The 27,512-nt window shown below is 37.2% G+C and overlaps 1 protein-coding gene across 3 annotated transcripts in view; it reads right to left on the bottom strand.

The window, feature by feature from the left end:
• The window catches only part of syt1a (synaptotagmin Ia), a 195,585-nt gene that overhangs the window by 123,262 nt on the left and 44,811 nt on the right, over positions 1-27,512 (bottom strand). For 2 of the 3 annotated variants that reach the window (XM_079868465.1, XM_079868467.1), the window contains exon 2: positions 7,633-7,688. The gene's annotated coding sequence lies outside the window, so the exon portion shown is untranslated. The remainder of the gene's footprint in view (positions 1-7,632; positions 7,689-27,512) is intronic. The other variant, XM_079868468.1, reaches the window with a different exon arrangement.

Genomic DNA, 27,512 nt, shown 5'->3' on the forward strand with positions numbered 1-27,512 from the left:
CGGTCAATTTTAACATTGAGCTCATTTTTTTGTACATTTGGAGTGCTGTCAATACAGAGAACAACGACAAAAATCGGTGTTGCCTACACAGAGTTATTCTATTTTTAAAATTTGCACCCTGTTGACTTCAATGGGGCAAGTTTTAAACCTGCTTTTAGCCTCTTAACATCCTTGATGTGTCATTACAAGTGCACAGGTCATGTGAGTGATTCCTTCGGAGTGAACGCGGGTCAATCTGACTGCAGTAGATGTGAAAGATATGAATAAAAATGATGTTTATTCAGCCAGCGCACATACCTGTATTTACATCCTGTTTTCAGTCGAAGTCCATAGTAATCGATTGTCGAATTCACGCGCTTGATCATAGGTACTAAACCAATGCGCGTGAACTCGACAATCGATTACTATGGACTTTGACCGAACACAGGATGTAATCTTGGAATTAATCTAGATTAATCTAGATTAAAATGGCTCATTTGAATTCTGCCGAAGGCATTCAGAATATGTGTGTGCTACCCAAATAATGACTAAAGGGCACGTGTTTCTTAAATACAAAGTGACATTTAAAAGAACTTGTGAAGAAATGCCAGAGATTTTTTTTTTAAATTAAAACTAACATAATAAAGTATGATTTTTATTTTATTTATTTTTTTTACTTTGATGAGCATATAAAACAAAACAGCTCATTGGAAAAAATGAAATGTAGCCTAATATTGTAGTAGTTATAAACAAAGGTCTATTTTTAGTTCAGATTAACATTTGAGGGCAGCAATTTTATTCATAATGTCAAAATAAAACCAACGTAATGTCACTTGAAAGCATTTTAGCCTACTATTCCTGCCAAACTTCCATGGTTGCAGTTAGTTTTACTACAGTAAATCCATGGTAAATGTTGCAGATCTGTGGACACTGGATAGTTCATTCATGGCACAATGTTTCTTCCTGGCTTACGCACTGTTTGATCCGTTAATAACGGAGAAATGTGAATGTTTCTCACTAGATCTCGCAGCGATGTTATTACTTAAGTAGCGAATTCAAATGATTTATTTACTGGATCTCTTGATCAAGATCGGCTCGCGCTGCTTTGGTCCAAACTGATAAACAACGGTCCGTCAACCACACAATAACGAGTAGCTCAGTTTCGTTCCGCTTGCATTACGTTTGCCATTTGATGTCGGACAATGTTGTGGTCGCGCCAGCGTCTCTTACATTATGAGCGCGCTTACCACGCGTGACCCGCCTACATTTGAAATAACTCAATTTTGGTTGGCAGGAAAAATGGTCCAACGAACTGTTCGGTTTGAAAATGCGTACCGAACACCGAACCGAATCCGCTTTCTTTCTTCTTTTTTTAACGTTTTTTTTAAATCTTTCTTTTTTTTTTATGTCACACAACTGCACAATTTGCGATTTGTCACATATTTGACTTCTAGCTAATTGTCTTTGTTTACTGAAAAATATAATAATACTTAGATGTTTTGAAATGTTTATTGGAAAACAAGACAAAGATGGTTAAAAACATACAATTTTAGAATAGGGTTAGATTATCGGGAAAAGGTCATTACTTAAAATTCTGTTATGGGAGGCAACAGCTGGCTATTTCATAAAATATTGTAGCATTGTACAAGTAATGCATTAATAGGCCAACCAAAAAGTTGGCATAAAATTAACAGCAATCAAAACCTTTAATTTGCCAGTTCAATGATACTAGCTGCTGCCCAAACTTATCAGTAGATGAGATGCATGCAAAACATATCCAGAGCAACATATTTCTGTATCCGTCAAAATGCAAGCTGTGTTGACTCACAGCAGAGACAATCATTGACATAGACAGCTTGCATAAATATGTTGCGTGTTAGTATGCAGTGCCCTTCTGTATGGCTTCAATTTCATTGAACAAAAAAATAGAATCTGCTGAGATTCAGGTATGTTTGGAATGGACAGCACTGAGATGCCCGCTGAGATGATGGGCAGCTCTAGAGATCGATGCAAGCATCTGACTTCAAAGCCCCTGGGGGCTGGTTGGCATTCATTGTGACCAAGTCACAGTGGAGCAGCCACAGAGCATTGGAGAGGATGAAAACAACTTGCAGCTACTGTAGAAGCAGAGTTAGGTGGGTGAGGTCTTAAAGGCCTACTGAAATGCCTTTAAATGCACAGCGTTATTCAGTGTGTTGATGTAATTTCCACTGAAACAGGAAGACAGGGCTGGACATATTGAGTAGCTCCTCAACTTTTTTTCATATAGCCAATTGCGTTTCATTTATATCACAGCTTGGCCCGAGTCATTGAGCTCGGCAAAGCCGCATTTGACAGCTTATGACAGACAGAGTGTAATAGATTCCATTTATAGATTTAATATGAAAATGTCACTAAAGCAAAACAGTGAACATAATCATGCTAAGAATGTGTAGTTTGAAATGTGTGTAATTTATGTTGGTGTATGGCTTCAGTGTTATCTCTTCTACTCGTCAGTGCTGTCTAATGCCGAGTCTGTCTAACTGTTTATCCTTCTAATGTCCTTCATATCGCTTTAAAATAGAGCATTCTGTGAAGAATTCAAATGGGTCCGATATGTTTTGTGGTCTGCGGCAACTCACGCATTTGATCCGCTCTGTGCTATCGTGTATCTGGACTGGTTCGTGCAAAATTAAGAAACCAGACCTAATTTGCCGAATGAATGGAAAGCATATTTACACTGTCTGAATCATTCCCTATCCCCTATATAGTGCATTATGTGCCATTCACAATATAGAAAATAGAAATTGTATGAACAAGTGACGATTTCAGCCGCCGCTTCAGCGTCTATTTATAGCGCAGGGCATTCTATAGGGGGATGCTTTAGATTCTATAGAGCATTTGATTGGACAGAAAATCTGATGAGAAGCTAAAGTGCAGAGTGAAGTCATCAAAATCATTGATCCATTTTGGCAGAAGTGAGAGAGTGAGTTTTGAATGGATATATCTTCTAAATGCGAATTTTGTCATTGTTTTGGCTAAAATATTCATACTAAAAGTCAAAAACTTAAATCTTGATTTCATGGGGACTTTAAGGCTCCTCAAATAACCATTACTGCCAACTCCAGCTCACCAATTCTAATTGGAATCAAAGTATATGCGCTTTTTTGATTTATCCACCCTGTCTAAATAATCAGCACCAGTGGGCATTCTATAATTGAAGGAATGTGAAAAGCCTGCCCTATTAGTCTTAATTTCGTTTAAGTGGCAAAATGCCATTGCGTGTGTGGCTCAGGATAAATTTCATCCCATCTTGTGTTTGAATGGAGGAGCTTTCATATGCTGATAGTCAAGGTGCCACTCACCTTTATTTGGCCTGAGAATACTTATTTGTGGGCATGCAGTAGAGTACATCGTCTTGATGTCTAGCAGATTGTAGTGGACTCTTGCTTTCCCATGGGTAATTTGCAGTGTTTGTTTTTCTCTTTCAGAGGTCTAGCTGAAATTTGTGACCACTGCTTTCCCCTGTTTCCTTTAAACAGCACTGACAGAGAATCATGGGAAATCCTAGTCTCTGATTTGGGTAATGACTGAGAGTGGTGGGTGTGAGTATGTGTGTGTCATCTAATGCCAAGCTTCCCAAAGCCTCAGTTGGTCTCTCTCCAGTAAACATCATATTGTAGAGGAGACATATGGATGAAAGTGCCTAGCAGCTCATGGGGTGGATCTAAAAATGTCCACTCTGCCATTGGCCTTTCCCTTTAACCCAATAGAAATGGAGCAAAAAGAGCATGTAAAGGCAGGAGATCAGCTGACCTGCAGTCAGTGGCATGACTGAGTGAACGTGAGACCTTTGGACATTCTCTAAGCCCCCCTGCTGGCTCCACTTCACTGACAGGCGGCGGAATAACTGTGTCACATGGCTCTGTTACCATGGAGAAATTGGCATGAAAGTGATACTGTTAGCATCTGTCTGAACAGCCATGTTAGGTTCCTGTTCTAATTATAAATGGATGTAAAATGTGTCCCTGACACTAACATCATCATTGCTCCATTGTACAATAACATGAGATCAGGCATAAAAAGAAAATGGGATGAGAATAATTAAACCACAGAATAGATCTCTGTGCAAGCAGGGTCTACAATTAACTTTGTGCCACACTTTACTTTCATTACATTACTTTCCATAATAAATATAACATTTTATTGAATATATTATTATTATTATTATATTATATTATTGTGCTGCAATTTATATGTAGGTTAGTGTGGCACAGTGATATGTCTGTAATAGTCGTGTGCAATAGTAATGTGTTATAGGATTCACTAAACAAGTTTGTTACTCACACTTCCGTCGGTACCATTGTTATCTTAGATGTAGAGTGCACTAGAAACTCCAGATGGTGTCTAAAACCATCAGGCAATCTGCCATTTGTGGAAGACTTACCAAAGCCCCTTTTAACTTCTTGGGTATAAACCATGCTTCATAGTACACTATTATTTAGTTTGTCATCTTTCTACTAGTTAAGACACCATAAACATCTAACATGTTTTCCTGTTAATAATTCCACTTATAGTTGCAGCATTTCACGTCTCATTTCTTATTAGAGGTCACACAACAGGATTACCTATCCAGCATGCACTGCTGCATCCATATACCCCTTGGCATGTCTCTCTGACATGTCCATCTGTCAGCTGTTGATAAGACAGTCCTATGCAAAACTCAGTCCCTTAATTTCCTCTTAATGGACCGACGCATTAATGTGAGTCATGTGCCAAAAGCTGTGATACATCCATGACAAGGTTATTAAAGGAACAATCTGAGAATTCACCAGGCAGAAATTGAGAGACGAACCGGAGATGTGAAATTGCTTCTGGTATAACTGTGGTCATATCAGCTTGGGCGCTTCGCTGATTAACGAATTAGAGAAGAAATGAAATAGTATAATGTGATGGATTAAAAGAGGAACATTGGGCATAGCCTGTGCTGTTAGGAACAGGCCTGAAAAAAAGAAGCCTTATCTGTCGAGAAAATGAGGGAGACGGGCTAGTGAAGGTAATATGCTGTTTAAAGTGTGGCAAAAGAGAGGGAGCGCGGGTAAAAAGAGGGAAGAGAGTTGCTTGCGGAATGGGGGTACTAAAAGCCTGCATAAAGTGCCCCTAATGCACTCCAGAGAGGGATGATGTACACCTTGTTATAGCACTGAGGGCGAGACGTAGCCTGCTAACAGCACTGTAAAAGCTCCAAATATCCAAATATCCCCAGAATGGTCTTCCCCTCCATTATTGGACCTCACATCACCCAATTATTTTGCAGATGCCTGGCTATAGACAGATGAAAGACAGGCTGAGTGTGTGTTGATTATTTTTACAGATGGATTCATTTTTCTCATATTTATCTAGATTGTTCTCTATTGACGTTGATGTGCTTTGCATATCAATATGTCCGACAACTTTAAATGAGTTTCCTGGGGCTTTGCTCTCCGCATGGGAGTTCTGATTAGTGAGGGCCGCTTGAGTGGCTTGTCAATCTATCCCGTCGTCAAGGAGCGGCCAACGAGGTGCCTTTGCTTTGTAGAGAATTTATGCTTGCTGTCTCTCAGAAAGAGAAATATGTCATCTATCGCTGAGGGAGGCAATAAATAAAAATATCAAAGCGTGACCGCGGGGTTGCCTGGTTGAGCCAATCGCTCAAGCCTGAGGTTATTCGCCATAATCCTCCATTTCCATGCTCAATGCACTGTGTCTTCTCTCATGACGGTACAGTTACCCAAAGCCACATCTGGAATGGAGCGTGAACGTCAAATACCCCCTCAGATTCTATGAAAATGCTTCAGTGACCTAGACCAGGGTTTCTCAAGCTCCAACCAACACATTTCGGACATTGCCAATATTCAGCACACCTTGTTCAGCTCATTAGTCACTCTATGGAGGTCCTCTTGACTCTATGAACTAAATTGGGTGTGTTAGATTAGTCAGACCCCTAAAACGTGCAGTGTGGGTGGGCCCTTAGGAACGTATTGAAAAATCCTTACCCAGACTAATTAACAGTACGGAATAAACTGAAATCCGATTGAGATTTTACTCTTAGGAAAGAGCAAAATGGCTTAGTCTTAGTACTTGAGGTCAACCTCAGCTTGCATCCTATCCTCCAAATGGCCTTCCTGACAAATTCGGCCAAGCCCTTTGTCTCTTACATCAGCATGGGTGCAGCATTGAAGTTTTATGGCGAGTGACTTGTTAGATTATCTGTCGAGGGAATTGGGAGAGGATTAGGGCAGGACGGGAATCGTGGGTAATACACTGCTATCAAGAACAAGCATGGCAGAGACAGAGATACAGATACGACGGGGAAAGTGATGGGATTCAGAGGTGACTTCTCTCAACACATTGTATGGCTCAGGGGTGGGATTACAAAGCAATTAGCAGCACTGGTGGTGATTAATACTGTGGCTAATAGGATGAGGCTGAAGATCGGGTGGGGAAAGGGAGGTACCGAGCGCAAGAAACCTGGACGAAGACAAGCACAGTGCATCAATCACAGATGACAGCTGGGACAGGGTCCAGCAGCTCCATTCATCATGAGAGAGCGAGGGACACACACAACTCAGCAAAGTAGCAGAGGAAGCATTAATTACTAGTTTCTTCAGTCATCCCTAACACCTCTGATTGTAAACTGGAGTCAGACACTTAGATGAATCAGTTGGAAATCAAGATGATGGCATTAGAAAGATGGATGGACTGTATTTAACAGAAACTTTTGTGAAAATAATCAACACTGCTGGCGGGGAAAGAGTTAAATAGCCTGTGCACAGCAGCTTTGTTTTTAATCACATGAGATTTTGACTGATGTATACTGTAGCTACAGTAAACTTTATAACCAGTAAGTTGATGAACCTAATCTGATGCACTTACTGCTTCAGATGCAGCCGTTCTACTGACGGACAAAACATGCATGTCCAATATTCTCTGAAATTCCCTGGTCAAAAACCTTGTAACTTGTAATTTGAAGCTTGATTTTGGTAATATGTTAATAACATAATGACACATGCAAGTGTCTGACTATAAAGCCACAATATCTATTTTGACAATGCAAAGTGTTTAATTATTTAAAAAATGAATTTTTTTTTTCCATGTCTTGAAAAGTAGTGTTTTTGGAGATATGAGGGTTCCTTGTACTAAAGTCTTCTACTAGTTTGTAAGCAGTTATTTCAATTGAAAAATATGTGAACAATGGGAACAAAATAGGAACAAATAGGAGTCAACAATGGTGATGAGCATTCCATCATGAACATACTTTTAGACAAAAACAATAAAAATACTGTTGGCATAATGGGGCACAAGTCCTAAAACAAAAGCAACAACAGTAACCAACAGTAAGTTGTATCAAGTAATATAGTGTAAATTCACACACAAAAATGTCTACAGTGTTGAGAAAAAAAGAGAGAGAGATACCATGCTATAAGCACTTTGAATTCTGCACTGTGATTGATGATATCAGATGAAATTTTATAGATTAAGTTATAGGTATAGCTTTATCTTAAATTCCCAGAATAACTGCAGTATCTAAAAGCTCTACAATACAATTGCACAGTTTATCTTCAACGTTGTAGTGTGACATGAACAACACTATACTATTGCTGATAAGATTCTCAAGAACAAAAAGCACAGTACCTACAGAAACCACAGCCGTATCTTCCTTTTCTTCTCCGGGTTTTCCTTTGTGTTCACTGGAAGGAGAGGAGAAAAGATCACATTAGCACAACACTGGCTCAGAGATGGCCATCTCCACCACACATTATCATCTCAGCCTCGAGGCAGCGCATAAAGTCTTGAGGGTGTCAAGCAATGGACCCAAAGGAGGCTGCCATTTGCTTTAATGTGTATAGAAATGAAATGGAAATGATCAGGTTGCAAAGCAGGCCAAGGCACAACTACGGACCTAGAGGTTTATCAAACTATACAGGGGGAAATTCAGGTAAAGCGGGCTAGTTTTGACAGTCATCTCAATTGACTCAAACTCTCAGCAAGTACATTAGTATTAGTATATACAACAATGCATTTTCAGTGACATAAGGCAGAAAATAATTCCCAACAGAAATGAATGACTATTAAATTAAAGATGTTTTGAATAACAGCTTTAAAGTAGCCTGAAGGCAGAGCTGTACAGTGTGCCGGTCTAATGTTCATTAATTAGCACAGTTCTAAATAAAACAGACTGTTCATTGTAGAATTGAATTACAATGTCTGAATGTCCACGTGAAGACCTGTGCCTAGGAAGTCACCTTAAATTAAATATGAAGGAGAAGTAGGTTTGAGCTCTAGAGAGTTAATGGCAATTTAAGATTCTATTAATTATAAAGTGCACAGTCTTATAGTCTAAAATATTCAAGGAAAGGTAAAAGAAAAGCTTAGTTAAAACCAACCTATAACACAGGCCACATACACAGATATCAAACTTAAATTCATTATTAATTTTGTATAGTTATATAGTATCCATATTTATAAATGTATACATGAGCGTATAAATAAACAAATGTATTTAAAACGTATACAAAATACTTACTTCTATTAATTTAGAAAGCAACTTTATCTAAAATGGTAAATGGTAAATGTAAATTATATGTGAAATGGTACATTTAAATCTTAAAATGTATGTATCTGTTTATGTGGGACACATTTAGACAAATACATTTGGACAAATGTTGGCAAAGCTTAAGAAAAGATTTAAATGAGTTGGCCTCTAATAAGGGCACATTAAATGTATAGTTTTAAAAGAAAAAAAACTATATAAAGATAATATAGGATATAAAGAGAAGGAATATAATAAGAGTATATAAAACGAGGAAAAAGTTGATGGTAATGCGTTTTATGTATCGCTCTCTACGTCGGACATAAAACAATAATTGATATGATTAGCCTTTGGCTTGACCTGTACAGTAGGTTATCAAACAGCTAATAATGTGTTGCTAATGTTACATGAACCATGTTCCTGTTCATCATCTAAAAATCATCATCCTTAGAAACGCTTTGAACATCATAGAAAGTCAGTGAAGGAAAGCCCCAAACCGCACGTTGACAAGATTGGTTACTTGTTATGGTTCACTGCAGTTTTAAGGAGAAAATACTCATGCAGCAATGGTGTTGACTGATGAATTTTCACATGGTTTTTCTTAAAGCATATTAAAAACACCACATAGGCCTAGACATATAAACTAAAACAATTGATCTAAATGTGCTAGAATGTGAAATTTCTTACACAATATTTTACAATAATTGCATAATTAACATGACTGCAGTGCTTGCAGTGTATTAAACCCCTAGATTCCCCTACACACACACACTCTCTCTCTCTCTCTCTCTCTCTCTCTCTCTCTCTCTCTCTCTCTCTCTCTCTCTCTCTCTCTCTCTCTCTCTCTCTCTCACGATTTGGTCTTGTCTTGGTCACGTTTCATGTCATTGTTATGTTTCAATGTCTGTCATGTGATTCCCTGTTTGTCATGTGATCCTGCCATGTGTCTTGTTATTTGTTAATTGTCTGATCATTGTTCACAGGTGTCCCTTGTCTTGTCATAAATCTGTGTATTTAATCCCTCATGTTTGCCATGTGTCTTTGTCAAGTATTGTTTACTGTAGACTACTGTTTGGGTTTGTCCTTGTCCATGTCCATGTCCATGTCCATGTCTTGATTTTTGAGTTTTCATGCCATGCCATGCTTTTGTTTCATGTTTGGTTTTGTTTATGATAAACTGCACCAGGGTTCTCATTTACACTAGCCTCCAGTGGATCCTTACACTCACACACTCAACATTCATTCTCTTTTCATTGCTCTCTCTTTCTCTATTACGATTACATTTTATTTGCCCCCAGTTGCAGTTGACGCCACTCTTCATTATTTATCTTTCAGAAAGCATTTTGAGACTCAAGTGATAAACACGCAGACACTAATTCTAGACAATTTACCCCCATTTAGTATGATTTATCATACACCGCTGACCACCTACTGGAGTATTCAATTAATAAAGCAAAGCTGCACGCTTGCCAAGTCTATCAATGCCCTTCTTGAACAGACAATTTTCACCTCAATATTTCTTAGGCTGTGTGATTTTCGTCCGATTTTGCGGCGAATTCTGACTCGTGCTCCTCGTCGCACAGTTGAAGCAAAGCTACGAACCGACTGCCCTAAACTCAGTGTTCGTGAAAACAGTAGTTTAACCATTTCATCTGCAGCAAGAAAGAAATTAAAAGAGTGAGATCTTAATTTCTGTAGCTATCAAACTAGCTACAAATTACTGTTGCTTACCTCCAGTTTGTGTTGCAAAATGGATAAACCATATATTACCCATGTCTTCCAAGCCACCTGCGATGTAGCTACCGTGCCCCTTTAATTTGTTAAACAATGTCCATGCTAAACAAACTGTTTTTGAAATAAAGCTGTTTTGACTAATTATTGCAGTGTTCGGAAATATTATAGACTGTTAATAATTTTAATTATAGGCCTATAACTCATTGTAATCGACCTAAATGTTTTTAGACAATTTTCAATGAGGAGGAGTAAGCTTCTATGTAATATTTTATTATCCTCACAGTGCGTTGGTTATGCGGTAATGCATAATAAGAACACTGTTTAAGCCATTTACATGAGCTGCACATTGTTAGGTTATAAGCATAATTGGTGTAAGATCATGCACATGCTTATCTCACATGCATCTTTTGTTTTGATAATGTGAAGAGGTGAAAAAAGATAACTTGTGGCCCGAATATGTTGTTACATATGTAGCAATAAACTATCTAATAGAAATAAATAAATAATTAAAATATCACAGCCTTGCTTAATAGTGATGAATATACTGTCTGGGATGTATTTCACTTCAAAAATGGTTCATTTAAAAACTTTTAATCAATGTAATCTAGTAAAACTGAATGTCTCTAAAGTACAAATTAAATACATTACCAGAGGCTACCACTGAACTTCAAAGCATCAAAACGTATCTACATAGGTCTTTCTGGAGAGAGAAAAAAAGGAGAATGACACTTTTCTGCAAAATGTCTAAATTGTGTGATTTAGAATTGCAAGCTTAATCACAAAAGTGTTTTATGCATTATGTTTTTTTTTTCTTTCTTAGATTTTTTGCTGAAATAAATGAGTTTTAATAACACCTAACTTCATTGCATCTTATGTCTTAGGCTTAAGTCATGATTTCCTACTAAAAGAAACAACCTCATCATTGTGATGAAGTGTCTAATTTGCTAAAGAGAGTCACCACAATACCACACTTTCTGCATCAAGGACTTTCTTTCTTTGACATTTCGTATCCACCACCCCTTGCTGATACACTGCGTGATCCGCTCTTATGACTCAACTTCAAATTTGCCTCACAAAGGCCAAAAGCCAACGCTTTTAAAGCTCAAACTGCATGGTGAAGGCATCTACAGTAAGTAAAGGGTAATGACTAAGCCACAACATTTAGCATTGAAGCCCCTGTTGATTTTACCCAACCTTAGTGTATAAACAAGAAAACCAAACAATGGCCGTACTGTGGAAGCTAAGACTGAATAGCCAAATATTCCAATTTTTATTGGAGAGACAGTCTTTAATTTATGAAGGATCAGTGCGCCAAGGTGACCTAGTGCTCATTAGAGAAAGCGGTAAAAAGCACATTGGACAGATGGGAGGCCACCTGTTAAAAAGCAGTTTCATGACCATAATTTTATTCTGCATTACTTTCAGCCCACCACATCATTTAAATACAAGATCGCTCTCTAAAAGTTCAGGCTTTTCAAAATGGTCCTCCAACATAAGAGGCCCACTTTTCAAACTAATGATAATTACACAATGTGAAACTCCTTTTATCATGGCATAGTTTTGGATGCAACAAAAAGTTACACTGTGGTTTCATTTAGAAACATGAAGATCAAAGAAACATCTAAAATGTTTATGTTTTTTAAGAAACATACAAATCTAGATTAAAACATGTACCAAGTTCTCAGAAATTGATTTTGAAACAAAATCTTGACTTTGATTTTGCAGGCAAACGTTAAAATATGACAAAGCTGTGAAGCAGTTTTATTCTCTCTAAGAAATAATAATACAGGATTAAGATGCAGATCTGTTTTCAAGAATTCAATTTGTATAATAACGCCATTTTTTTCAGGTCGGTTGTATCACCCTGACATGTTTGCCTCTCCCAAAACCAAAATAACAAAAAATATAGAAATGATGTATGACTTGCATTCAATAGCTGAACCGAAGAGATGCTTTATAGCTGAATTGAATTTGTTTTATAATTGATGAATTTAGCAATATCAACACTTATTTCACTGAATTGTATTGACTCGAGCTGAATAACGACACTATTGTCTTGTTATAGCTGCTTTACAGTGGAATTTGAATTTGTCTCATATTTGATGAAGTTAGCATCATAGATCCTATTATCCTGTTACTGTTTATTACTGTGAAGATGCTTTGAAACAATCTGTATTGTATAAAGTGCTATATAAATAAAGGTGACTTGACTTTAATGTATTTATTTATTTTTGCACAGTTGTACCACCATGACACTTTTTACTTTTTTATGCATGTATTTTTTATGAATGTATGTATTAATGTATTTTTATATATACTGTGTTTTGTATATATATATATATATATATAGATAGATAAATAATGAACAGATTGGACAAAAACTATGAGCATCACGTCACAGACCCATAGACAATAATAAAATAAATAAAACTGATCAGACAAAATAAATAAATAAAAGACAGCAGTGCAATTAAAAAGGTTTTAAGAACTGATCAAAGCTCTTGCTGACGATTGCTTTCGCTTAAACACAGACTGTACTTCATGCATAATCCATAAACTCTTCTCATCTTATCTTAAAGCCACAAAATAACCCAGAAGCCATGTCTGCTCATAGCTATACAGACAAGCTGGTTTGGGACTCGGTAGTTGAGGGAAATTTATAAGAGAATAAAGATCATGAATAATTAAAAGGGTTGTGCATTTTAAATGTGTGTTTTTTCTGCACAGAAAAAGCACTGCATTACAAATTATTGTGTTAGATGCCACATAACCCCACATTCTCTAAAAGCTCTCTCTAGGAACACAGGGTGACCCGATATATAGAAAAAAAAAGTTTTCAAAAACTTTTACACTTAAAGTCACTAAAAGTTCCATATCACTGTCATAAAAAATACCAGGAACTTCAGTGAGGTTACATGTTATAAAATGACATAAGTGAACTTAAAAGGGCATCATCTTGACTTGTACAAAGGTTGACGATGAAGGTTAATGCAGTTATTGGCTTTGGGTTTTTTCCCTATCATGTCTTTTCCTCCAATAAGAGTGGTCTTCAGTAAAAGGCCACAGAGCTAATTGAAGGTTTTGATAGGCCATATACCCCTGCTTCCTGGAACTCTGACAGCACAGGGCAGCTACTGAGGCTATGTAATTGGAACCTTTTAAAAAAGGAAGAAATAGTCTAGCGGGAACATGAAAGGCAAAACAGAAGATATAATAAGACTAATAAGAGAAAATAATAAGAGATAATAAGAGAAAAAAATAAAAATTCCCCTTATGCAGAAAAAAATACTCATTTTAAATGTTCTTAATTGTGCCAGTTTGTAAAAAATTACTTTTTCTTAGAAAAAGAATTTTCTTAACAATAACCATAAATATAGCAAGCATCAATTACACAGCCAAGCACAGTAGGGCATGACGTATGACATACATTGCAAAACTGTGACGGTTCATGAGTTGTCACATAGAACTTATAACAAGTATAAAAATGACAAATGACAAAATTATTCCAGTGTCAAAACCTAATTATTTTGTGTGCCAGGCAAAAGTTTCCAGACAAGAAAATTATACTTTTTTCAGCAGGGATGCATTCATTTGAGCAAAGGTGACAGTAAAGACTTTTACATTGTTAACATATTTTTTAAAACTTCCTATTCTTCAAAGAGACTTGAGAAAATCAAGCAGCCACAACTGTTTTCAACTGTGATAAAACTCTCGGAAAAGTTTATTATGGTAATAGACATGACAATGTTAATGTATTTGGTCTTGATGGAATAAATCTGCTACGCTGCTGCTGCCGCAGAGCAAATATAGAGACTTACTACTGCCAAAACATACACAGACATATTGCTGTGAGCAAGTGAGACATGTTGCTGCTGCTGCACAAATAGCATATATGGATTTACCCAAAGCAGATCTATACAGGTGGAGCTGGGGAAGGTGAAGGGTTTCAGATGAACTGCTACAGCAAAACACTGACCAACTGTTTAAATGTTGAGCAGCAAACTCATTGGCTGCAGATGCAACAGGAACAAATCAGCTTGTGCCGTGTAGTTAATGTAATTGTCAGCACGTTGCAGCACCATCAGCCTGCTCCATCTAGAGTTTCATGACAGAACTTGGTACATGTATTGTAACAAGGTTTGCTGATCAGGGAAGGAGGTGGGAACCGGCAAACTATCAACTTAAACTTTAACCACAAAATAAACAATCAACAAAGTGATAGTAAAGCAGCAGCCCCTCACAGACAACAAAACAACAACTTAAAATGTCCCAGGCGTGGTCCTCTCTTGTTTTCCACTGTCATCACTCCCTTTATCCTTCCGGAGCTCCTCCGAGGGACTCGAGACTATTGTGTCGTGCAAGTGTCGCTCATTAACATTCGCTCCACTGGCCTCTCTCTACTCCCATGGCTCTAAGCCCCGTCCTGCTTCTCGCCACATATACTATATACTTTATTTTCAAAAGAAAGGCCAGTTTTTGGCCACTAAGAAACTTTTTTTTTTTTTTTTTATAAAAAAAAAAGTGAATGAATCTAAATCAGGCAATACACCAAGCTTTATGGTAATAGTTGGGAGTTCACTAAAATCACTACTGCTCTGCTCATTGATTCTGCGAAACTCTACTACGGTTCAGTAACATAATCCCAAGGGAGCAAAGAGACTGCATGGCTTCAAAATGGAACAGCGACATACACTTCTTACACATATTACCACAAATGCAATGCAAATAATGCAGTTCCCGACATTCAAAGCAAACTGTTCATTAAGAAACAACTCTTCAACAGCACAGCTTTTGCACCAAGCCTAATTAAACTCCCCAATGCACTCAGTTGTCACGCAAAGAGCTGTGGAGAGAAAGAGAGAGAGTGTGAACGCCAGATATAGCAATATAATTGTGGTCCCACTGGCTGGTACCTCCCAGCTGACTACAGAGGCCAAAAACGACAACATAATCTGGGCAGAGGTGTGATGTACATCATTGTAGCAATGCAGCAGAACCACTGATTGCGAAGGCCTCCAAAGCGAGTTAATGTTAAACACGGGTGCAACTGCATCTCTGATAATGCACATGATTCAGAGGGGCATTGTCGACTAGAGAGAACTTTCTGGTACAGGCCAACACAGAGACGAGAGCCAGACAGACGGCAATTAGAAGAATCAACATTGCCTAAATGTAACAAGCTGCAATTTGAGCTCACACGCTCGAGTCTCCCTGGAAAATGGCTAAAATGAGTCTGGCTTCAACATGATTTTGAAATAAGTATCAGGGGAGCTGGTCGGACGGTTAAATGGGCCAACACAATCAGGTGCTGTCTGAGAGAGAGGTGGATTCACAGGCTTTAGGCTCATTTGAGGCTCTGAGACAACAACGCATTCCTTATAAAGACAGCAGGAGCTGTTGTTTACTCTTCATAAATCATACTAAGAGAGCACTTGACACATGGTATTGTTGAAGAAACAGATTTTCATCTGTGCAGGACAAATTTTTTATCTCATGCTCAAACATTTTGTAAGAATATGAAGATTCTACCCGTTCCGAGTAAACATGCATGATTGAATCTCACAAATACATGCGCAGGCCATATTATTTTGGCATAATTTCTGTGAGATTTAAGCATACAATTCTCATTACTGTAATGTGTACATATGTGTACAGATGTTTCCATAGTTCTAAATGGTAACTCTATATCTGAGCATTTCCATTTTAGAATTACTGTGAGACTGTGAGATACATTTTAGAATAAAATATATCCAAATTGCAAGATAAAAATCCCAATTGTGAGACAAAGATATAAATCAATTACAAGTGTCAATTGTGAGATATCAGCTCACAAACGTGAGCTATTGAACTCACACTTACAGTTTACAATATTTTTTTATGCATGCACTTATTTTACATTACAACAACAAGAATCAAGTCTCAATTAATTACAATGGTCTTAGAATAGACTTCATTATCTTTTTAGATATGACTCAAACAAGTTCTTAACAGGTTTGTGAGATTCACCCTTATTGCAGTGAACAAACCAGTGAACATACAACTAGCAAGCTGTCTCAAAACTTTTTTGCAAGTTACTTAAGCTGTTTTTGGACATGGTTCTGAAATGATCTAGTACTGTCAGTGATGTGGGTTATTTTAGTCTCTTGCATTTAGATTCATTTGAGCTATATAAAGTACAGTACACAACCTTCACATACCCCTCTCAAAATGCTGTTCCAACTTTCATGATCCTAATTAAATGTCAGAGAAGGATCCTTGGCTTCTCTGAAGCTCTTTGACCAAACCTATGATTTTACTTCTACCAGTGCGGCTGGATTTATGTTTTATTTATCTGGGATATGACTAGAGGAGATTATTTCATTCGGAAAATCACTAGAATACCAGTGGTCTATGTCTGTTCGTGGCTCTCATTAAGCACTGAGATGAGCCAGAAAGCCAAGGACTGTTCAACTGAGATGTCCTGCCTTGTGTGCTCTAATTATCAAGGCCTTATTTCTAGATAGTTGAAAAGGCTCACTTGGGGACCCTGATTAATGATCCAAGGTTTCTTGAGAAAGTAAACATGACCTTTCTTTATTAGACTTCAAAAGCCATATTTAACCTAATGATAAATGATCAGTAAATATCAACAAGTTCATTGTTTCAATAGTGCTGGAATCGAGATTGTGATTGTCTTGAATCTTCTTAACATTGCTGTAGGACTGTACAGTTAAATATTTAAAGCACAGTCATCAATTGCCCCTTCAAGATGAAGTCCAAAGTTCCAAAAAAAAAAAGAACCCTACATAACACAGCGAAAAAAGAAGTAAAAAAATGGAAATGTTCTGTTTTATCTGGCATGTTGCCACCCACCACTCAGAAATCAATCGGACTATGACCTTTGTGAATGACTTACTGGCAGTGAGCAAAGAAGAAATGTAGAGGTGAGTGTTTAGTGCCAAGCCATTTAGATTTTGAGGAATTGTAAGCGATTTCTGCTAGACTTCAACACATTTCCTCTGCCATAAACCGCCAACCTGCAAAGGCAACCAAATATCAGCAAACCTGTCACGTTTTGGGTTTTGTTTCTTGTTCTTGTCATTGTCATGTTTCTGTGTCTTGTCATGTGATTCCCTGTTTGTCATGTGATCCTGCTATGTGTCTTGTCATTGGTTGAAATGTAACAATAACTGTTTTAATATATTATAAAATGTAATTTATTCCTGTGATGGCGAAGCTGAATTTTCAGCATCATTACTCCAGTCTTCAGTGTCACATGATCCTTCAGAAATCATACTAATACGCTGATTTGCTGCTCAAGAAACATTTATTATTATCAAAGTTGGAAACATTTTTGCCACTTAATATATTTTGTAGAAATTTTTTTTTTCAGGATTCTTTGATGAATAAAATTCATTCATTCATTCAAAAGCATTTATTTGAAATAGAAAAATGTACAATTCTGAACAATGTACAAATCTTTACTGTAACCTTGATCAGTTTAATGTGTCCTTGCTGAATAAAAGTATTAAACCGTCAAAGTGGAATTCACTACAGTGACTTTCTGAGGCTAGTTGGAATGCCTTTTCGCAAAGACTCTGGTCATGAGTTTCAATGCATTTGATAACAAATGTGCTGGAACATTTCCTAGATCATTATCAGTGAAAATGGAGTTTGCACATCACAGTTAGCGATGCTACTTCACAGGCAGCGGCTAATTACTCCAGACTTCAAAGTGGCACAGGCTGGGAGGAGACGGAGCCACAGTGGGAGACCTGACTGGTCTGACTTCATTTGGTTAAAGAAAGCACAACAAGGGGCCGTGCAATTGAGAGGACATTGAGATGCTCAAAGCGCGCAGCTTCTTGGATAAAATTGCCTATATTAATATGCATCTTACAAAGAAAGCTGTGCTCTAAACTGGAACAAGGACGGCAAATGAATCATCCACTGAAATATATTAGTTGAATGAGTTAATTATGCAGGTACTTAGTGCCCACATCTTGTATTTTATATTCAGGATAGTCTACCTAAAAACAAAATGGAGGCCAACATAATCTCCCATCTCTCAAGCAACCCGCTTTGTGGAGATAGCCAGCCTCATTTCCATTAAAAGCTCCACTGCCTTGCATGTTATGCAACACAAACAGACGGTAAATGAGCAAACCCTAAATGCATTCCTAAATAAGATGTGATCACAATCTATTCAATAAAAGTGGAAATAGAAGTAATGGGCTGAACAATGGATTGCTGGAGCGGTTGGCAGCAGGAACACTGGCATAATATCCGGCGCTCAGATGAAAACATAAAAAAACAGCCTGTGTGACTTTTATTAATATGGAAATCTCAGGCCTCATCTTCTGAATTTCATCTTGCAGTTTGTTCACACCGGCAGCCTGAAAGTTTACATCCAATTATGATGCTTGAGCTTGGGACCATTCAACCTGAGTTTAAAGGGAGAATTTGTTGGGATATTGGTGTCCCTGACGAAGCAAAATTTGATTAGACTACAATGTCTGACACCAATAACATGGTATATATTGTACATGGTATACATGGTAGAAATTACTTTTAACATCGCCAAGCACTTGGAAATTTGTTCAGAGTGTTGACTGACCAAAATAAAGAACAGGAAAAACTGGCAGTATGAATCAAGTGTGAGGTATTTCACATGGAAAGATGTGCAATCGTAGTTTGTGTGTGAGGGAACATGCAAGATGGCTTCTGAATAAACATGTAAATGAACAGCCTGCTCACTAAATACAGATTGGTACTGCAACAGATATGACCAAGTGCAACTAAACTGTTTCAGCATGAAAAGGAAACTGACAATATATAAATCGTATTAATTAAATTATTATTAATAACAATTCAATTATACAATTCATTATTTATTACATTATGTGAATAATTGGAAAGGAAATGGACAAAATTTTGAAAAAGCAGTAGCAGTATTGGTATCGGTGAAACTGGCCTTCTTTCATAAATGCCATTAAACAAATATTTTAAATATACTGCCTTTATGTTGTTTCTACATTAATTTGGAGATTCACTGTGAAATTATTATAATATAAAAATATATTAAAACTATATTGACAGCACTAATATATACATCTTTCTGCAATTAAAATGGTTGGTCAGTACATAAACAGCACAATTAATTCAGCCCTTTTAAATGCCCTTTTGTTTGTTTGCCAGGCAAGGAAAAATCTGAAAGGGGCTAACATGAAAAGTCACGTTTATTAAATACCACAGTGAGGCACGAACGCTTTGGCGGAGATTAAATTCAACACATCAATTCAAGTTTACAGTCTATTGAAGCCGGTGGCATAATTAAATGCAGACACTTTTTCTGTGTCGCCCTTCCTCCTTTTTTCCCAGGCTGTGTGTCCTCAGATACATGGAGGAGGAAGGGACCGTCCCACAGAAGCTAGCTGTCACTTTTGATCTGGTTGTGGATGAGGAGCCATAGCTGTCACTCAGTATCGCTCTCGCACATCATCAAAATGCAGTGATAATCATGCAGCTACAGATGAAGGAGAAAAACAAGCCAGCGGTCTGCTCTGATGGCAAGGCATGCCATCTGGAACGCTCGCTTTGTCATACATATCAATTGTGTGACATTTCACAGCAAAAAAAACGCCTGGCTCTGACGCCTACCTGCAGAATCCAGCACCAGTGAATACATGCAAATCACACTGAAAAAGCGTTATCGTTTACCAGCAGGAACTTTCTAGGTTGATTTAAATCTTCTTGAATTTTGGTAGATCAACACATACGCATCTAATCTAAAATCTCCAATTTGTTTTTAAACTAGATTATCTAGTCTTAAAGGGATAGTTCACCTAAAAAAATATTTGCGTCATCATACATGACATTAAAGGAGTGGTTCAGGATTTTGGACATTGGACCTCATTTCCAAGTTAGCCTGGGTGTTATTTATCAGTGGAAACAGTTTTCAACATTTTTCATCCAGTCCTTCCAGTTGCATAGTTCGCCGGTGCTAGGCTAGCACGAGTCAACGGTATCTGCTAGCCTGCCATTAAAAACAGTTTTGCCCACTCCACAGTACACCAAAAGCAAATAAATTATAACACCAGACTATCGATGTAAATGTCTGTTGAGAGAATAATGTTAGAAATCAAACTACCCTTTCATCGCATTGCAATAGTTATACTTTGTTCCCTGTATTTATTAGCACAGTCTACAGCAGCGGCGGAGTGATATTAAGTTACCTAGGCAACCGAGAGAGCCGGTCCACATGACAATCACGCAAGTGTATTTACCTGCCGCTGACACTCATCACTACAGAAGCAGAGTATATTTCACGAAGAAATCAACAAGACATAGGACTATGGCCACGTTTGAAAGCCATGCCAATGTTTCGGACTTTGGAGACGATGAAGACGAGGAATGTGTGTTATTCAACGAACCGTACATGTATGAGCTATGTTTTTACAATTTCGAAATGCACACCGAATCACCATGTTGCCAATTCCTTAGTTTACAAACGAATGTTTCAATATCGTTGTTCAAGGTTAATACTAGCTAGCTTGACATCCCGACTGTAGTGCGCTTCTGTTCTGTGTTTACTTTTCGGCGCAGTACTACTAACCGGAGCAAAGCAAAATTCCGGCGCTGCTGAGAAACTAGTTCCTGTAAATGTAATGCGATCATTGAGATGCAATAGTAATTTCTAGCATTATTCTCTCAACAGACATTTAGTCTGTTGAGAGTCTGTTGAGAGTCTGGCGATAGTCTGGCGTTATAATTTATTTGATTTTGGTGTACTGTGGAGTGGGTAAAACTGTTTTTAATGGAAGGCTAGCAGATACCGTTGACTCGCGCTAGCCTAGCACCGGCGAACTATGCAACTGGAAGGACTTGGATGAAAAATGTTGAAAACTGTCTCCACTGATAAATAACACCCAGGCTAACTTGGAAATGAGGTCCGATGTCCAAAATCCTGAACCACCCCTTTAAGTTTACCAAAACTGATATAATGTAAATGTGTAAATATAAAAACTATAATGCTGTAATGTGAAAGTTCTAAACGAAAAAGAAAAATCAGCTGGAAAAAAATGCAGGATGCTTTTATCTATGAGGATTTGGCTTGATCAGAGGAGTGAGAAACATGTTATGCTCTTAAATTATTGTTTTTTATTTTCCCAACCCATGCAGTGTTGCTTTTGTCAGCAGAAAAAAAGAGGAGGACAAAACTACTCAAGGTAGATTAAAGATAATGGAAGCCTTTTTCTTAAGCATAATGGGTGAATACTGGTGAATTGTCCTCGGTAAGACTACCAAGAATAATTAAAGGTGAAGGGTGACATTTCTGCTCAATACAGACTTGAAAAAATAATAACAGAAATTACTCTTTTACCTTTATAAAAAAATAAATAGGCACAGTAATAAAGCTTTCGGTCTACTTGTCTACTTGCTTCAAGATTAATCTTTGTTAGTATACTGCTGTCCACAGGAAAATGGACCACCATGTTGATGACATCAGCTTGTCCATACAGGCATATCCAAATTGTTGTCCAAAAAAATTTTAATAAATAAATAAATTCTCAAGAATCAAAATGTCTCTTCCATTAAATTTCACCTGCCTCTAATCATCAAAGGTAAGTCACAAAACATGGTTCATGGCTGTGACATAAACTAAAGGCTACTGGTTGGAATAAAAACTTAATCTTTAAGTAGGTCCCCAAATGTCCACCATGAAAACTATTAACTGTAACTTGCCCACCTCTTGAGTGTCTCAACAGATCTCACTGCTTTTTAGACTGCAATACCTGAGGAATGGGGTGTGTGGGGTTTGGTTTGATTGATCAGCACATTCTAAGCCTGGCTGACAAACTAGCAGTGAAGCAGCAGAAGCACAGCTGTTCTTCCTGCAGGTAGCTATCATAGAAGATAGCGCACAGTCCACAGCACAGAAAAATCACAGTACCCGCCTGCAATTACAAACCATGCATTACTTTATAGTCCAGACTGCTGTCACCCAATGGCTGAAAATAAATATAGATAACTATAATTAAGGAGGGAAAACATCTGTGTGAAAATATGTTAGCTACCTGGCTAGGAAGGATAGATCAGTATTGTAAAAGCCTTGGGGAGTAACTCATAAGACTGTTGAACGTTCAGAAACACAGTATTAGAGTGACTATAAAAGCCCACACACTGCTGATACTTTGATTAAATGCACAGAAAGTAATATAGCTTTTCCTTCTAGTGTCCTGGTTTGCTATACAAACTAATTTGCATTTGCACATTATTTATTACCTCATAACCTACTTTCACCTACTTACTGAAATGCACCACATAGTCTAGTTTAACTCTTCAGCATCCTTACTTCTACTAATATGGTTAAACCGGTGCTCCTAATCCCAAACTAGTGGCACTCGCTAATCTACTATGCGTAATCTACTTTCGAGCTCTTGTAAGAGCTTTGCTTGAGCCTCATCAACAAAATGGTTCCCAACACTAACTCCAGTTCTTCTGCTGTTTGTCCAAGGACCCCTGATAGCCTCTGTCTCCTGAAGTACCATTAACACTATAGCTGCCATCCTCCTGATGAGCTCTATGCCCATTATTGATATAAATCTGTACGCAGTCCTCTCGGAAAGCCCATTAAGACAGAATGACAGCACTCAGAATCAGCCGCCGCTTTAATCATGCAATCAAAATGCATTATTTGGCTTCTTCAGGTGCACGGCAATGAGTGCGGCCCTTCTCGCACTGTACTCAATTGAGACCAATTGGGTTCATTTCTGTCCTTGTGTCTCTCTTTGGAAATCTCATTCAGATGGACATTATCATAAGAGGAGCAGAATGAAGGGATAGAACTGCAAAGTGTATAATTGTAGTTTTGAAACAGTTGTGAAAAGGCTTTTTTACCCACTAAATTCAGATACTAAAACTTTGGTTGCTCATTCTAAACAGAAAAATTTGTTTATTTATTCTGAGTGTAACCATCATAAAGTAGGTTAAAACTATTTTTGTTATCCTCTAGAGATATCAATTCCCCTTTAATGGCTAAAACAATGTTATATTATATTAAGTTATTTTATGATGTTTCCTTCAAATTCCAAATATCCTTTATTAAAAATGTGAAAAACATGTTTGGGGTCTCAGAGACCTCAGATATAAAACATTGCAGTTTTAGTCACTTTTCTATAAAAAAAAAAAAGCCAGCCTACTTTGTGATAGAAAAGAAGGCTGAAGCATCTACATCTGTCCACGTGATAAAATAATTTGAATGAAATGTATTGGGTTAATTAGGGCTGGGTGATAAAACGATAATTATTACGATATAATTTTCCTCAATAAAATTAGAAGTTCGGTAAGTGTTCGAAATAACGTTTATGCACTATGCAAATAATGCTGCATGTTGCAGACTGTTGCACCGATAAGCACTGCCATTTCTGTTATGTATGAGAAACATTAAATGGCAAACGCACCAAAAGCTGAACGAAACAGAGGTGCTCATTTGAACCGCAAGCCACGCGAAACATGAAACAGCGCTGACATTCTCAAGATTACTGACACGGAAAACAGAAAAAACACAGAACCACGACGATACAGTTAGAAGGCTTTTCAATCCACAAACCCTAATCTAAATTACCATTATTTTTATGCATACAGCATTGGGGTCATTGGGTTTAATCAATTAAATCAATCAATCAATCAATCAATCAATCAATCAATCAATCAATCAATCATCAATCAATCAATCAATCAATCAATCATCAATCAATCAATCAATCAATCAATCATCAATCAATCATCAATCAATCAATGTGGCGAGTCTGGCGACAATTATTAAAATATAGTCAAGACTGGAAAAACAGAAATGTTGTCCTGGCCTTGTGGATTTAAGCGAGAGCCCTGTCTTAGATCATGCAAAATTAGAAACACTGTCTGTATTGAAGACATCAACACAAGAGACTATTTCTGAACCCAATGCAAATATTTCACATTAAATAAAATACACTTAAGCTGAAGCTAGATATGTGTTCATGTGATTTGATATGTAAAATGAATGAGAAGCAAACTGGATAGATTCCTAACTGGATGATTACAGTTAACATGCAAATGATGATTAAAAAATGCACTGCGCTCGTGTTTACAGAGTGATAGCTGCCTTTTGGATGGCGAGAGATGATTATTTCTGAATGGTGACAGATGGCAGATGAAAAGGTAAGAGCGAAGTGAGAAAAAAATACACTGGGCACTACTCATTTTTGAAATGCCTTGAGAAGCTAACTTTGTGTAAAAGAGATGCTTCAGCGGTTGCTAGGAAACCCTCATTAAAGCCGATGTCTAATTCAGTGTAGTATGCGAGGAATAGGATGCAGGCACAATTTTTTTGCATCGTTATTTCAACTTTAAATACAATCTGAGCCTCTTTACATGCTATTGAACCAAATATATCTTCCTAAATGCATCTAATGCGACATCTATATGCAATTTATTGAGGATTTTGTGGTTTTATCCTCAATAATGTACTCGCCCATTGTTGTTATACAGTCTCCACAGTGTTACTCTCAACAACTCCTCCACAGAAAATGAAATGGATAAGACAGGATGAGAATATTCATATTTTCACTGTGGCTGACTTGCTTCAAGTGCCCAGTTAAACACCACAAGATACCTTGTGATAAAACAAAAACTGGATTACATTAACAGCAGCTAGAAGTAATTGCTAGATTTTATGTTGCAATATATGAAACACTTCTGAATTATGATTTGATCTGTTACTGTTTGGTAGTCTGCACAGTTCCTATCATTTTAGCATGGGAAGAAATGCATTTTTACAGTTGGTCTAGCACAGACTGCCTTTCTCTAAAGCGAGAGGGTGAGACATATTAGAGATGGCCTGATAGATGCAAATGGAAAGAGGTACGCTTAGCAGAAGACAATGTGAAAGAACTACAATGCGCTTGAAATGGAGAAGCATGTTGCTTTCAATGCGAAAGGCTGCACCCCGCTGAAGCGCATTAAATTTCTGTAATATGCACCCAACCCTGCTATTTAGCATGTGCTTTACCCTGTGTGCGCTCATGAATTCAGAGAGAGTTGCAAGTAGTCTAGAGGAGTGCCATACGCTTTGAAGTTCTCCTTTACCAAATTAAATTCTTAAGAACATTGCGAACAGGCATAAAGTGCTCAGAACAGACCTGTTCTTCAATATTGGTTCGAAATTGCCTGCTGGTAGTGTTGGGCGTGCAGAAAATAAGTCTGATATTTGCAAGAGGCTGGTAGCTTTAAGTTACTCACAAATCCTACTATTTAAACCATTAGGTGGCATTTTTAAAACAAAATTGACTAAAAATTAAAATGCTTCCATTATTCACCCTGTTGTTTCAAACCCATATGATTTCTGGTGACACCAAAAATGAGGAGAAATTTAGCTGGCAAAAAAGGTCCAATAGTGTAATGATGCATGTAAAAGCAAGCAGCGTTCTGTTGGTCAATGTGGCAAATTTACATGACCAGCTTGAAGCAGATGTGAAATCAGCATGAGGAAATCTTTCACCGTCACATGAAATTGCAGATTGCATGGATTCCTGCTGAAATGACTTTGTCTCACTATCAAAAATGTGTCGAACAAAAGTAAATGTGAACGCACCATAACACAAATGGAGAAAGATAACGTTGTGTGAGGAACAGACAAAATGTAAGTTATTCTTCACTTATAATTTCCCCTCCAGTGTGCTGTTAACCATTGCAACCTGGTCACAGAGTTGAACTTCAGAGCTGGATCAGTCTAAATTTAGAGCTTGACAATGCAGTTGTCATTTACTCTTATTATATTTAAAAGAATGGACAAGATATTCTTTCAAGACTCACTTTTTGTGTTTTACAGGAAGAAGGAAGTTATATGGATTTGAAACTACACTCTTAAAAAAAGATGGTTCTTTTAAGGTTCTTTACACGTAGTAACAGTTCTATTTAGTACCGTATCGTCCTGAAGAAACATTTATATGCTGAAATGGTTCTTTGTCTTAGAGTTTAGGGTTCTTTATTCCCGACTTTTTGTTTTTCAAATCTGTAACTGTCAAAGCCTCCTCATTAGCCTACTGATTTTCTGGAGCTCAGCTACAACCACAGTTACTATACAGACTGTAAACATACTCTCAACAGGTAAATGATTTCTTTCTTAAAATGTCTATAAATTATAACTTTAAAAAATTGTTACAATCATTTTCTAACAATCATGTCTTTTTCTCTTTTTCTCAGAACATGTAAGTGTGAGCAGCTCTGTTCAGTTAAGGATACTCATCTTCTCTTCTCCACAAAGTAAGTAACAGAGATATGGAATTTATTATCCATATTGTATGATTTTTTTATTATTATTATGACTTTATGCCTAAACATACCCAGTCACAAAACATTAAAGCTATACCATGACTTTTTCCTTTTAACATGGTAAAGGGCTCATTCTGTCCATTTTTTTTTATTATAGGCCTAATTTTGGCATTCATGAACATAATTGTTTTTACATAATCAAATGGAAGAGACACAATGTAACTAAATGATAAATTATTTCAGATGCTGTCACTTATCAGGAGTACCTCATCATCTGCAGAGAGAAACTGCCTCTCAGAATACACACATAATGAAGGACGTAAAGACATCATTGTGGATTGTGAAGAACTTGCTCTTCATTACATCTATATCGTGTTCTATGTCAATTGTTATTTATTAATGTATTCCGCTAACCTCTGTTGTTAGAGCACTGTAATTTTTGCTACAATATGCCATGTCAATAAAAAATTAAAGTATCTAATTGACACAACATGCTGTTTTTTTATATAAAACCCAAATAGAGGCAACAAGATATAAGACCAGGCAGATAGAGGGCTAAAAAAACACTATTAATAAATAATTTATAAAAAAAATAATAGTGATATTAATAATATAAAGATCCTAATATACAAATATTAATGAAAATAAATGTTGAAAAGGTTATTTATAACACCATTTTTTATATGGCGTTTTATATAGCACTTTCAAAGCATGGTTCTTTATGGAACCTTATAAAAAGGGTTCTATTTAGCTCCAAAAAGGGTTCTGCTATTGTTACAAGCCAAAGAACCATAATTTGGTACTGTTTAGAATGAGGGTACATAAATGTTGACAGATTTTTCACTTCTCTGTGAACTATCCCTTTAATGAGATCCCTTGAAACTTCACTCTTGCAGCATTTGAGAATACTCGTTGGATTCTTTGTTTGTGCTCTTAAAAATGTTTGTCCATCTGT

Source organism: Squalius cephalus (assembly GCF_949319135.1).
Source record: "Squalius cephalus genome assembly, chromosome: 4".
Lineage (NCBI taxonomy): Eukaryota > Metazoa > Chordata > Actinopteri > Cypriniformes > Leuciscidae > Squalius > Squalius cephalus.